Below are 12,037 nucleotides of genomic sequence, written 5' to 3'. Positions count from 1 at the left end.
CCCATTCCACACACTCAGCACTCTCTGCATAAAAAAAATTACCCCTGACATCCCCTCTGTGCCTACTTCCAAGCACCTTAAAACTGTGCCCTCTCGTGCTAGCCATTTCAGCCCTGGGAAAAAGCCTCTGACTATCCACACGATCAATGCCTTTCATCATCTTATACACCTCTATCAGGTCACCTCTCATCCTCCGTCACTCCAAGGAGAAAAGGCCAAGTTCATTCAACCTATTCTCATAAGAAATACTCACCAATCCAGGCAACATCCTCGTAAATCTCCTCTGCACCCTTTCTATAGGTTCCACATTGTCCCTGTAGTGAGGTGACCAGAACTGAGCACAGTACTCCAATTGGGGTCTGACCAAGGTCCTATATAGCTGCAACATTACCTCTCAACTCCTGAACTCAATCCCATGGTTGATGAAGGCCAATACACCGTATGCCTTCTTAACTACAGAGTCAACCTACGCAGCTGCTTTGAGTGTCCTATGGATTTGGACCCCAAGATCCCTCTGATCCACCACACTGCCAAGAGTCTTACCATTAATACTATATTCTGCAATTACATTTGACCTACCAAAATGAACCACCTCACACTTATCTGGGTTGAACTCCATCTGCCACTTCTCAGCCCAGTTTTGCATTCTATCAATGTCCTGCTGTAACCTCTGACAGCCCTACACAGTATCCACAACACCCCCAACCTTTGTGTCATCAGCAAATTTACTAACCCATCCCTCCACTTCCTCCTTCAGGTCACCAATAAAAATCATGAAGAGAAGGGGTCCCAGAACAGATCCCTGAGGCACACCACTGGTCACCAACCTCCATGCACAATATGATCTGTCTACAACCACACTTTGCCTTCTGTAGGCAAGCCAGTTCTGGATGCACAAAGCAATGTCTCCTTGGATCCCATGCCTCCTTACTTTCTCGATAAGCCTTGCATGGGGTACTTTATCAAATGCCTTGCTAAAATCCATATACACTACATCTACGGCTCTACCTTCATCAGTGTGTTTAGTCACATACTCAAAAAATTCAATCAGGCTCATAAGGCACGACCTGACTTTAACAAAGCCATACTGACTATTCCTAATCATATTATGTCTCTCCAAATGTTCATAAATCCTGCCTCTCAGGATCTTCTCCATCAACTTACCAACCACTGAAGTAAGACTCACGGGTCTATAATTTCCTGGGCTATTTCTACTCCCTTTCTTGAATCAGGGAACAACATCTGCAACCCTCCAATCCTCCGGAACCTCTCCTGTCCCCGTTGATGATGCAAAGATCATTGCCAGAGGCTCAGAAATCTCCTCCCTCACTTCCCACATTAGCCTGGGGTATAGCTTGTCCGATCCCGGTGACTTATCCAACTTGATTCTTTCCAAAAGCTCCAGCACATCCTTTCCCTTAATGTCTATATGCTCAAGCTTTTCAGTCTGCTGTAAGTCATCCCTATGGTTGCCAAGGTCCTTTTCTGTATTCATTAAGTACCACTGCTACCTCCTCCGGTTCCATACACACATTTCCACTGTCATACTTGATTGGTCCTATTCTCTCCTCTTGCTTATCCTCTTGCTCTTCACATACTTGTACAATGCATTGAGGTTTTCCTTAATCCAGTCCGCCAAGACCTTCTCATGGCCCCTTCTGGCTCTCCTAATTTCACTGTCATGCTCCTTCCTGCTAGCCTTATAATTTTCTAGATCTCTATCATTACCTAGTTTTTTGAACCTTTCATAAGCTTTTCTTTTCTTCTTGACTAGATTTTCATCTGCCTTTGTACACCACAGTTCCTGTACCCTACCATTCTTTCCCGGTCTCATTGGAACATACCTGTGCAGAACGCCACACAAATACCCCCTGAACATTTGCCACATTTCTGCCATACATTTCGCTGAGAACATCTGTTCCCAATTTATGTTTCCAAGTTCCTGCCTGATAGCTTCATATTTCCCCTTACTCCAATTAAACATTTCCATAACTTGTCTGTTCCTATCCCTCTCCAATGCTATAGCAAAGGAGATAGAATTGTGATCACTATCTCCAAAATGCTCTCCCACTGAGAGATCTGACCCCTGACCAGGTTCATTTCCCAGTACCAGATCAAGTACAGGCTCTCCTCTTGTAGGCTTATCTACATATTGTGTCAAGAAACTTTCCTGAACACACCTAACAAACTCCACCCCATCTAAACCCTTCGCTCTATGGAGATGCCAATCAATATTGGGGAAATTAAAATCTCCCATCATGACAACCCTGTTATTACTGTACCGTTCCAGAATCTGTCTCACTATCTGCTCCTCGATGTCCCTGTGACTATTGGGTAGTCTACAAAAAACTCCCAGTAGAGTTATTGACCCCCTCCTGTTTCTAACATCCACCCACAGAGACTCAGTAGAAAATCCCTCCATGACTTCCTCCTTTTCTGCAGCCGTGACACTATCTCTGATCAGCAGTGCCATGGCCCCACCTCTTTTGCCTCCCGCCCTGTCCTTCTGAAACATCTAAAGCCTGGCACTCTAAGTAGCCATTCCTGCCCCTGAGCCATCCAAGTCTCTGTAATGGCCACCAACATGATAGCTCAAGTACTGATCCACACTCTTAGCTCATTGCTTTGTTCGTGATGCTTCTTGCATTAAAATAGACATATCTCAAACCATCAGTCTGAGTGATGGATTCTATCACTCTATCATTCTATCTTCTCTATCACCTGCCTATCCTCCCTCTCACACTGCCTATGAGCTTTCTCTATTTGTGAGCCAACTGCCTCTTCCTCCATCTCTTCAGTTCGGTTCCTAGCCCCCAGAAATTCCAGTTTAAACTCTCCCCAATAGCCTTAGCAAACCTCCCTGCCAGGATATTATTCCCCCTCAGATTCAAGTGCAACCCATCCTTATTTTAGAGGTTACACCTGCCCCAAAAGAGGTCCCAGTAATCCAGAAATCTGCATCCCTTCCCCCTGCTCCAATCTCTCAGCCATGCATTAATCTTCCACCTCACTCTATTCCTATACTCACTGTCACATGGCACAGGCAGTAATCCTGAGATTACTACCTTTGATGTCCTGCTTCTCAGCTTCTTTTCTAACTCGCTGTAGTCTGTTTTCAGAACCTCCTCCCTTTTCCTACCTATGTCATTGGTACTAATATGTACCACAACCTCTGGCTGTTCACCTTCCCACTTCAGGATATCGTGGACGCGATCAGAAACATCCCGAATCCTAACACCTGGGAGGCGAACTACCATCCGTGTTTCTTTCCTGTGCCCACAGAATCGCCTGTCTGCTCCCCTAACTATAGAGTCCCCTATCATTGCTGCCATCCTCTTCCTTTCCCTACCCTCCTGAGCCACAGGGCCAGACTCTGTGACAGAGGCACGGCCGCTGTTGCTTCCCCTCGGTAGGTTGTCTCCCCCAACATTAATCAAACAGGGGTACTTATTGTTAAGGGAGACAGCCACTGGGGTACTCTATAGTACCTGACTCTTGCCCTTCCCTCTCCTGACTGTTACCCATTTATCTGTGTCCTAAGGTCCCAGTGTGACTTGTTGCCTATAGCTCCTCTCTATCACCTCCCTCACTTTCCCTGACCAGACGAAGGTCATCGAGCTGCGTCTCCAGTTCCTTAACCCGGTCTCAATGGGGCTGCAGCTCGACACACCTGGCACAGATACGGCTGTCCAGGAGGCTGGGAGTCTCCCGGACATGCCACATCCGACACCCAGTACAGAACACCAGCTTCACAGACATACTTCCTATTCCTATTCCTATTCTTCACAGTAACCTGCCTCGCCTCGACCCATTATCACTGAAGCTCTGTTGAGCCAAAGCCCTCCTACTCTGACTCCCTCTACTCTGGCGCACGTTCTATAAAGCTGTCTTCTTTTTAAATTCTTCCCGCCGGACTAACTTGCTGACATCCATGCCCCTGCGCAGTTGTGCCTCGATCAAACTGCTGAAGATAAAACTCTCTTCTTTTAAATTTTTTTCCAACATGTAATATTGAATCATTTTTTTCAATAAATGAATTAACAAGTATAATGTTTTTGTGTTATTTATTTAATTGGGTTCTTTTTATCTAGTTTTACCACTTATATGAAGACCTGATCACATTTTAGGTCATATTTATGCAGAAATAGAGAAAATTCTACAGGGTTCATGAACTTTCTAGCACCATTGTGTATAAAATCATGATGGACATGGATAAGGTCATGGTCTTTTTCCCAGGATAAAGGGTGATAAATCAAGAGGGCATATGTTTAAGATGTAAGGAAAAAGATTTAATAGGGACATGAGGGGTAACTTTTACAAAAAAGTTGGGTACATGGAAGGAGCTACCAGAGGAAGTGGTAGATGCAAGTACAATTACAACTTTTAAAAGATATTTAGACAGGTACATGGATAGGAAATATTTAGAGGGCTTAGGGCCAAGTGCTAGCAAATGGGACTAGCTCAGGTAGGCAGCTTGAGCATCGTGGACAAGTTGGGTCAAAGAGCCTGTTTCTATGTGGTATAATTATGACTCTATGACTAAATGCATATCTACATTCATTCAGACAACATGATGCCAGCCATGTACCAACCCAAACCTCAGTTCAATGTTGCTCTGCAGAATGTATCTCTGATTTGCCAGCAACTGTGGCTCCAGAGAAAATCAGAGCAAAGCTCAAGTTGTGATGCTATTAGAATAAGTGGCACACCTAGAAGATTGTAAGGTGTCTGACAGAAGGCAGAACAGTTGTTGTCCATGGCACTGAAGCAATGCCACGGAATGTACACAGATCAGAGTGATCAGAGATGGATTGGCATAGACTTGGGACGGAGAAATGGCAAACAATTAAATGTAGAATCATACCTGTGCACAGAATAAAGGTGTCCGGCAAAACTATTCAGAACTACAACTAAATTGTTTTACTTAGAGGACACTTTAGTCCTTAAACTATGGAAAGAAAGAGGCTCTGGCCTGATATCCTTGGAGAAGAGGAGTGGCTATTATGGATAAGGGAACAGAGAACCAACATCTCATGAAGTGATGAAAGAAGGGAGAAGAGAAAGATTATTTGATGATGACATTAGCAACAAGTGGGGATAATGGGAAATAAACATCCCTCAAATGTGGAGGCTAATGGGGTGAAGAGAGTGAACAGCTGGGACTAACGTGGAGCTCGGACAGAGAAGAAGTGCAAGAACAGAGGAGAGAGTTACTGAGATACTTTACCAGAGGGATATTACTGGTGTGAAAAGGAATTGTGGTTTGAAGTTTAAGTCTAGGAGGTATCATTTATATTGGCAGATTCAGAGAAACATGAATAAGTAATTGGAGTTCTTACTGATGGCAGTGTGAGAAGATATAAAACCAATATAACACACTGTAGCCTTGTTGTAAATATCTGTGCATAGTTATTCCCAGAGAGGGAGACACAGACGTTCAGGAAATGAAGTGAAGCACCAAAGGTGGCGGTACCAGAAGAATGAAAGGTAGAGAAAATGTAATGAATTTGATTGGACAGAAGGAGGAAATAAACCCATTGTGCAAGGTCTCTGAAATGACAACCAACTGTCTTCACACTCCTATAAATATTATTTTCCAGGTCCATTTTAATTATTTCAATGGAAGTGCATCAACCTGAAATGTTGACTCCATCTTGTCCTCATAGCTGCCAACTGGTCTACTGAGTATTTTTATTTTTGGTATCATGAAAATGCAGGGTTTTTTTTTTTGCTTTTTTTTAACTGTTATAATGGTTACAATTGAATCCAGTACTATCTATCATTTCTTCATCAGCACATTCTATATCAGAAAGTTGTCACGTTAGAGCAAGGGCAAGAAACAATGTTAAGGAGGAGGAGATGTGGAAGAGGACAAAAATTAATAGTAATTTTATATTGCACAGAAAGGCACGAGAAAACAGTCAAGTGTATCCCTGATAAAGTTTCCCAAATGCACACAAATGGAAAATCTCATAAATCGGAAGATTTCTTTCGTCATCAATCGAAGAATGTTAGCTATGTCAATGGCAAAGGCCAATAGTAATTTTCCAAATGTACATTTTTTGAATGTTCAGCTCATTGCTATTCATTTGGACTTTTCACTGGGAAATTTTGAAATTCAGATCTGTCTGTATTTTGCCATTGTGAAAGATGTTTCTCTATTTTGATCAGAGATTTCCAGAAATTAGTGGGGATGTTTCACTAAGGAAAGGAGATTATGAGAACATCCTTTTCTCTGTCCACTTAGAAATGTCTTACCATGACATGGAAATGAATGCCTGTATCAGGAGTCTGGTGTCAGGCATGAGGATGGTATGACCTGCCTGACAAAGTCAAATGAGAGTAATGAGGGTCTGAGCACTGGGTGCCAGCCTGGTTCACATCCTGGCAGTGATTTTGAAGGATTTTGTGGAATCAATGTCATTGGATCTCTCCAGTACCTTGAGGAGCCTGTTTTAAGTAGACAAAATTTCAGAAGCATTTGGAGCACATGGACCACTACTGCTCTGTAGTCTATGAGCTTTCATCAGGTTTGATATATTGATTTTCAATACCCTTTTCTCATACATTTTCCCGAGCCTCATTATGGGTCTTTTTTATTGTGGAAGAGTTGGCAGATGGATTAAAAGACCTTTTTGCAGATATTATAGTGTAAGGCCCATTTCCACCTTTGTTTCAGTGAATAGTTGACTGAATAGAAACTTGGAGGATCACCTCCAAAAGCACAGATGCACAAGTGTAGTCATTTCCTGAGGTTTGGATAACTTTGGCTCGGGAGTGGAAGCTTTGTAGGGTGAATAATTTCTCATTGGTCAAGTAGATCATCCCAACAGGACCAATGCTTGTTGGAGGTGAGATGTGGTGATGAACAATAGCAGGAGAGTTGAGGCCATGATAGGACCAGGCGTGCTGTTACTCTGCACTGATATTTGATCTGCTGCGGGCCATTTGGTTAGGATCTCATTTTGTAAGCCACCACGAAGCAAATATAGGATGGATGTGATTTTTACTTGGCCAGTCAGATTTGAGGGCGATTCTCTACTGCTCCTTCTGATTGGCAGAATCAAAGGCCATAGTGAGGTTAAGAAAGACAACCATGTATAAATGATGAGGCTGCTCCTGGCATTGGCGTATCGTGCAGTGAAGATTACCAGAATGGTTTACCCTGGATAACAGGAGAATGAAAGGTCTACTAACACTGATAGTACATATCAAACAAGTGGCAAACTTTGTTCATACCTCCAGCCAGGAAGCTGGCTGCAAAATCTCCACCTTAGAAAATTAAACACGCAATCTGGTCTAACATGTCAGACGAATAAAAAAAGTGTTGCTGTGGTGCAGAATTGCCTGTCAGACAAAACATTAAACAAAAGACGAACCTTCCCCTTAAAAATCTTGGGTTTGCTTCTCAAAGGACAGATGATTTCTTTCTAGCTGTTATACATCACTTAATCAACAACTTCAAAGTCAGAAATATATGATTTATCTCATGGACGCAACTGTGCCTTGCTTGGGGATGAGAAACGTGCTCTACAAATGCAGAATCTTTCTTTTACAATGCACACTGGAAAGAAAGGTCATTTGTTCACATGGAACTCTCTAACTGCACGCCAGCAAGTGAACAGAGTAAGATATAGGGAGGAAGAGAGAGAATAAAAAAGTTTTGACCATAGTAGTGTAGTGGTTAGCGTAACATTATTACAGCTCAGGGCGTCGGAGTTAGGAGTTCAATCCCAGCGTCCTCTGTAAGGAGTCTCTGTACGTTCTCCCCATGGAATGTGTGGATTTCCTCCAAGTCCTCTGATTAACCGGGTAGGTTAATTGGTCGTTATAGATTATTTTGTAAATAGGTTAGGATGAAATCGGTGTTGTAGGGGGTTGCTGGGCGGTGCGACTCGAAAGGTTTGAAGGGCCTATTCTGCGCTGCATCTCTACATAAATAAAGTAGAAAGAAGCCATTACTTAAATTTGGAGGTAATAGGTCTTATAACCACTCTGGGATCTCATTCATTATAAGATTATCATTAACTGCATAGACAGATGCACATTCTGAGGCAATATGATTACTTTCCCTAGATATGCACACATATCCCAGGATAATGCCATGACCTCTTAGTCCAGCTGTTTTGGTGCAAATAATATATTAAAAATCTGAACAAAAAAGGAGTGGAATATATTCCAGTAGAATTGAAAGCCTTCTCCTCCATTCTTTTCAAGTCAACACATGTAAATCTGATTCAACCAATTTTCCTTCAGTTTCAGATTAGACTGATTCCTATCACAGGCCTTTTTTTGGTTAATTCTGATACAATTAACAAGTAAAATAAAGACTAGGGAATTGATAATCCCATTTCAATTAATATCAATTCTCTTTCTTGATTTCAATAATTGATTGAGCACACAACACAATCTGCTATATTTCAATGCCTTGAATTAGGCCAGACTTGGAATGAAATAGAACATACCCAAGTTATTGACATCGTGAACAACAAAATGTAATATCAACTTGACTCGTAAGACTTTCACTTACCAAACTGAAGTGCTTTGCTTGCTAAGAGTTCCACACTTATTTGTTTCAGTTCAATTTTCTCGTGTATTCCTGTGTTTATATGTTCTCTGACAAACATCCCCTGCAGAGATGCCAAACGACCAGTGTGACTCTACCCGTCGATGCTGTAATGTACTATTTTTGTATTCTGTTTATGTGATCTGTAATCTGTATACCAGATACACGTGTTCTAGGAAATATTCAGAACATGTGCATAAAAGCAGAGAGCATCAAAGGTCATTCAGCTAAAATGTGGACATCAAACTGAGGAACAATTGTTTTCTGATGTCTTTTCTTGTCGTAACCTATCTGGAACTGGCCTAATTAAAGAGGCATCTTTGTCCACTTCCTTTCATAGCTTTTGTGATGCTCCATTGTGAGAAACCATTGCTTAGTGTTGTGCCAGCAGTCTGGGCTTGAGGCGTACACAGGTGTCTATGTAAGTGACTGTCCGAAGTCTCACTTGGCAACATTTTCTTTCAATTTCACCAGAGGAGAAATTTGTCTCTTCAACTTTTAGGTTAATTTTGGCCCAAAGAGTAATGTCAACTCTTGTTAATGTATTTATTCAACTCTTCAAAAAAGCGATAAAGTAAGCACTATTATATTCATTTTCAGGGAGTGCTTGTCCCCTTCATGAAATTTGACTCTATTTTTTAATGGGGTTTTACGTTCACTAACATGTTCTGATAAGATAGCAGTACATTTGGACACAGTGGTCACAGAAGGTGCTTTTCTCTTTGGTAAATGTCTGGGCTCCTAGAACTTCGGGTGCTGCAGGTCTGCCCCATCAGTGAGCTGCTTGTTGGTGGAGGAGTGGACTTGGATACAGACTGTGTTGCTGCCTGCTACAAGAAGGCACTGGAGCTGGTGTGAGAAGATAGCATGTGGTGTAACCGTGGGACCGTGGGTGCTTGTCTTGGATGTTTCTCTTGCTATCACAAGACCCTGTTGGAATTTAGTAATGTAAGGTGCTGCGGGCCTGGTTCCTTTGCTTGGTGGCACAATAGATGGCGGGTGAGCTGCGTGGCTTTGGTTCTAGTGAGGACTAAGCCTCAAGCTGCAGACTTGCCTGCTGCTGCAGTCCAGGAGAGGAGGCACCAGAGGTGGTGTAGCGTGGTGTCCGTGCTTGGTTGGGGCTGTCCCCTCCCAACAGTGCTGCCTCCAGTGTTCGATTGGTGGAGTGAAAGGCTGGATAGCGTGTGTCAGCGCAGTGCCTGGAAGTGCACCATCAATTTGTGAGACACGTTGCTTAGGGACTTGGGCTATATTTTTTTTTGTGTGACTATTTTGAATGTGCTGGGTATGTTTTGCACCTTGGCCCCAGAGGAATGATGTTTCGTTCGATGTATCATTGAATGATAATTAAATTTGAATTTGATCTTGGATTTTCCTCTGGCGCGGAGAGTGGAACATGCCAATTCATTTGCTATAAGATTTTCAGCCTCAATGGTATGAGACACAGTAACCCATTTCTGCTCAGAGGCTAACCAGGTTTTACTGGCTCAATTTACTTTGAAACATCAAGGCACAATACTCAAACCACATTCACTGCCCTCGCTGAGATCTATGGATGTCTGAAGATGAATACTACCTCACACATATGCTCTGACTGCTTTGTTCACGGAGCTTTGATCCAGATTCAGACTGATTTATCACATATCCAATGAAGCCTACAGTGAAATGTGTCAGGGGAAGCCCACAAGTGTTGCCACACACTCCGGTGGCAACATAGCATGCCCACAATGCTCGGCAGAACAACGCTGAACACAACACAACAAGCAACATCAGAACAAGCCTCTTTCCTCCCTCTCACCCACACACACAAACAAACTGTCCTCCAACTCCAGGACAGGCTTCCAGTCTCCAATCTCCAGGCTTCGGCCATCAGGCTTCAACTTCCAGACTTACAATCAATGTTTGGGCTTCGATCCCTGAATTAGCCAATGACATGACCCTGGGTTTCAGGCTTGAACTCTGGGCCCTTCTCTATGGAATTTGGCTCGGATGCACCACATCAATTCCACCCCATCCAGGTCCTTTGGACTCTCAGTAGCCAAGTCACTACATGGAAAATTGAAATCTCCCACCAGCACTATCCTACTAGTCTCACAACTACATGCAATTTTTTGACATTTCAGCTTCTCATGTTCCTACTTAGAGGGTCTACAACAGCCTTTCTCAATCTTTTTGCCCTGGAGGAACCCTTGAAATAATTTTCAGGTCTCAGGCAACTCCTGCATAAAAATGATTATATCTAGAGCTCACAGTACGTTAGCGTGATTAGTAAGTTATAGATAGAATAATCTAAAAATAATTGTCAATGCACTTTTGAGTAGAAGATGAATTTTTAGCCATTCTTTCTTTAAAAAAAAGATAGCTAAGTTTAGCTTACCTTTCTTGAAATTACTTTTTCTTTCTATTTCAGAAATTTTAAAAACCCATAAGGCAAACTTAATAAATTTCTCAATTCTACGTTGAACTTGAGATAAGAACACATAGATTTCACCTTCAACTGAAATGAGACAATTTCTATCCTTGCTCTTGATGCTTGTTAAAGAAGAAAAAGCTTGCTCACACAAGTAAAATGTTGAAAACTGCAGCAAAATTGTTCATTGCTTTCCCATTTATGGCTGGATACCCCTCTTTCAGAAAAATCCAGAACTTGTCCAGGGGCAGGTCAGTAAATCTCATTTTGAGTGCATAATCAGACTGCAGCTCACAAAGTTCTTCCTCTTCTCTCAAAGTCAAGTTCTCAGGCTGAGCAGAAGATTCAGAGAAAGGGTCCTGTCCCAGCCATACACTTGTGTTGAAAGGGAGGAAAAATACTGTTCAGTTTTGTTCTCCAGTTCTTCAAGGTAATTTTCAATAAGACTCAAGACCTTCTGATATCTTTCCTCACTCTCAAGCCTAAGCAGCAATGTACTCAAGATTTCCTTTTGCAACATGATTTTTCCAAAAATTCAGTTTCTTTTAAATTCAAGAATCTTGTCACTTGAAGTCAAAACATTTTCTCCAGGGCCTTGCAAAGACTTGTTCAACTGCTTCATATGATGAAAAATCTCTGTTAAGTAGACTAGTTTCTGCAGCCATTCTCCATCTTCAAAGCACTCAGCAAAATCTGGCCTACTGTTTTCTTGAAAGTACCCCTGCAATTCACCTTTCGGCTCAAACACACTGTTAATAACTCTTCCTCTGCTAAGTCACCAGATTTCTGTATGTAGCAGGAGATTGGTGTGCTCTTCGTCCAGGTTGTCACCCAGTTCAGACATGGCCCAAGTGCGGAGTGAGAGACACTGACATGGGTCGATAATTCTAGGGTGGCCATTATCAAATTTCCAAAAAGGAGGACATTGCATACGTGGTCATAGGTTACCAAATATATATATAGTTGTGTTTTTTAAAAAAATATTTTTTTAAATAAAATTTAAACCATATTGTAAAAACAGCAGATGCAAACATTAAACAAAAATTCTAATGATACTTTTT

General features: G+C 42.1%; 1 protein-coding gene across 3 annotated transcripts in view; it reads right to left on the bottom strand.

Annotated features, from left to right (window-relative positions):
• The window catches only part of lrrc2 (leucine rich repeat containing 2), a 58,034-nt gene extending 49,414 nt beyond the window's left edge, over positions 1-8,620 (bottom strand). For all 3 annotated transcript variants that reach the window (XR_011889540.1, XM_072281657.1, XM_072281658.1), the window contains exon 1: positions 8,531-8,620. The gene's annotated coding sequence lies outside the window, so the exon portion shown is untranslated. The remainder of the gene's footprint in view (positions 1-8,530) is intronic.
• Positions 8,621-12,037: the final 3,417 nt, after the last annotated feature.

The sequence above is a fragment of the Mobula birostris genome, chromosome 17, assembly GCF_030028105.1.
Source record: "Mobula birostris isolate sMobBir1 chromosome 17, sMobBir1.hap1, whole genome shotgun sequence".
In the NCBI taxonomy this organism is placed as follows: Eukaryota; Metazoa; Chordata; class Chondrichthyes; order Myliobatiformes; family Myliobatidae; genus Mobula; species Mobula birostris.
Note: the sequence above shows the minus strand (reverse complement) of the source record. Positions and strands in the feature narration are given on the sequence as shown.